This window comes from Alosa sapidissima, chromosome 12 (assembly GCF_018492685.1).
Source record: "Alosa sapidissima isolate fAloSap1 chromosome 12, fAloSap1.pri, whole genome shotgun sequence".
In the NCBI taxonomy this organism is placed as follows: Eukaryota; Metazoa; Chordata; class Actinopteri; order Clupeiformes; family Clupeidae; genus Alosa; species Alosa sapidissima.
The window spans coordinates 8,242,529-8,245,028 of NC_055968.1; the positions used below are offsets into that span (position 1 = coordinate 8,242,529).

The 2,500-nt window shown below is 47.9% G+C and overlaps 1 protein-coding gene across 12 annotated transcripts in view; it reads left to right on the forward strand.

Moving 5' to 3' along the window:
* Positions 1-2,500, forward strand: part of elavl4 (ELAV like neuron-specific RNA binding protein 4) — a 94,379-nt gene that overhangs the window by 53,699 nt on the left and 38,180 nt on the right. The gene's annotated exons all lie outside the window — the stretch shown is intronic.

Sequence of the window (2,500 nt, forward strand, 5' to 3'; positions counted from 1 at the left end):
CTTGCCGGCGCCGCTGCTGAAAGAAGTCTGTTCCGTGAAGGGTGCGAATAACATAAATAAACACAGACATCGTGTCGCATCGCACCGTGCCACGCCTCAGGGAGAGGGAGAGGGAGACGGAGGCAGTGATTTACTTGTGGCCAGGCAGCATCTTCAATAAAAACTTTTAATGGAATACGTTAGGAGAGGCGCTAGAGCCTGACAGCCAACGGCACCAGCGCACAGAAAATGGAGACGGCTGAGCAAGCTCATGGGCTGGGCCCACAGCTCAAGCCATGTCAGTGTTCTATTATTGTTATTATCATTATTATTATTATTATTATTATTATTATTATTATTATTTTTCAAAGTATTTTCCCATTTACCTGTAGCGACTGTACATGGAGTAGACAGGTGCGTTTATCCGCTGAGACTTTGTGACGGAGGTGAAGTACATGGCAGCAATCTGCTCACTTGTGCTCCTGGTGGTCAATAATTAGAGACTAGAAAACAGCCCCCTCACACACACACTCTCTCTGTCTCTCATTTTCTTCTCTCTCTTTAGTGCAGGACAGTGTGTTCCTTCTCAGGACTCAGACCACCCCCCTTCCCACACCCACACACATACACACACACACACACACACACACACACATACACAGACACACACACATACACACCCCCCACTTCCAGGTCGAGTGTCTTTGTTCTCCAGTGCCATATTTACTCCCCTGTCTTTACATTCTGCTGGCTGTCATTTAAAAGTCAAACAGCACAAGACAGCGATGGGTCCCACTGCTGAACACAGCAGCTCAGCACCATCACCACCTCCATCACCTCCACCACCATCACCACCACCACCTCCACCTCCACCTCCACCGCCCCCTCAGTACTGGATCTCTCTCATATCTACTCCAACGCTCCTTTACATCAAAGACCCCCGGTTGTGCCACAGTTTTGTCAAAGTACAATACACACATGTCGTGTGCGATGCACACACTCCAGCACACTCAGCCAGCCCACATCCTCCCCATGCCACCTGCTGCCTACCGCAGACCTGAGACCTGCCTGCCTCAGTTGGAGAGATGCCACCATGACCACTGCCTGACCAAAAAGCGTCAGGCCAAAAGCGTCATCCCTCTTTACCATGAGATGTTTATCTACCGCTGAGAGGAACCGTGCACAGGCAATTACACTGACAATGGAGAAAGAGGGGATGGAGAAAAAAGGGGAGGAGAGAGTGAGAGAAGGGGGATGGAGATAGAGACGAAGGGAAAAAAGAAAACAAGCAGATGTAGCGCATAAAATATTTATGCTGCCGTGATGTCAGCTGAAGCGTGGTGCGGCTGCAAACACCTTGGCAGGCGCGCATGTGTGTGTGTGTGTGTGTGTGTGTGTGTGTCTGTGTGTGTGTGTGTGTGTGTGTGTGTGTGTGTGTGTGTGTGTGTGTGTGTGTGTGTTGAGAGAGAGAGGGAGAGAGAGAGAGAGAAAGAGGAAGGGAGAGCATGGATAGTGTGTAAGCCCGGTGTGAACTCCCATTCGAGGACAAACACTCTGCAGTTTCCACCCAGCTCCTCTCCTCGCCAGCATGTACAAACACTCCCATAATTTGTCAAGACATGGAGTCCATAAATTATGCACCGAATACCTTATTTCCAACATGGTTATGCGGTTTTCTTGGACCGTCAACCAAAATAATAGATGACTCATAAAACATCTGATAAATTATATCTTTTTTCAAATATTCTGTTATAGAATATGTATTTGTCTCAAACATATTTCTGTAAAATGTAAAAAAGGCCCTTTCAATGTCAAACAAGCATAACCACTGAAGCTGTCTTTGAAAAAGGAGAGTTAAACTTTAAATGTTGGATGCAGAGAACACGATTGTTGAATAATTTCTCTGCTGTTTCTTACTTTTTGCCTTTGCGCTTAAGAGCTGATTTTGGATGCATGACAATGACCTACCTCCTCGAAACTTTCCAAGAAAAAACATCGGGAAGGAGTCCTCAAAATAAATCCTATCTCGTCAAAGCCTTGACAGCGCTTGGTAAATACGGCATCTCCCCAACTTCATTAAAATACAGGCAAAAGGTTTGAGAGAGGAAGAGTGTAAGAGAGAGAGAGAAAGAGAGAGAGAGAGATGGAAAGAGGAAAAGAGAAGAGAGATGCAGAGCAAGAGAAAGAGAGAGAGCAGAGAGAGGAAGAGAGAGAGCACGACAGAAACGGAGTGAGAGAGAGGTAGATAGATGGAGAGAGAGAGAGAGAGTGGGGAAGAGTAAGCAGCGAGTGAGCAGAGGAGCTGTCTGTAAAAATAGGCCCATGGCTGGCGTGTGTGACGAGATAAACAGCCTCTTGACATCCTCCCTTAAGCTGGGTATTACCCACCAGGCCTGCTGGAAAGTGCAGACGCCAGTGGAACACGCAGCCCACAGCGGGGGACGCACAGGCACATTTCACCATCTCCATCTCCACGCCGCAAAAGCACCACCCAGCCCCCACCCCCCCTCCACCCCCGGAA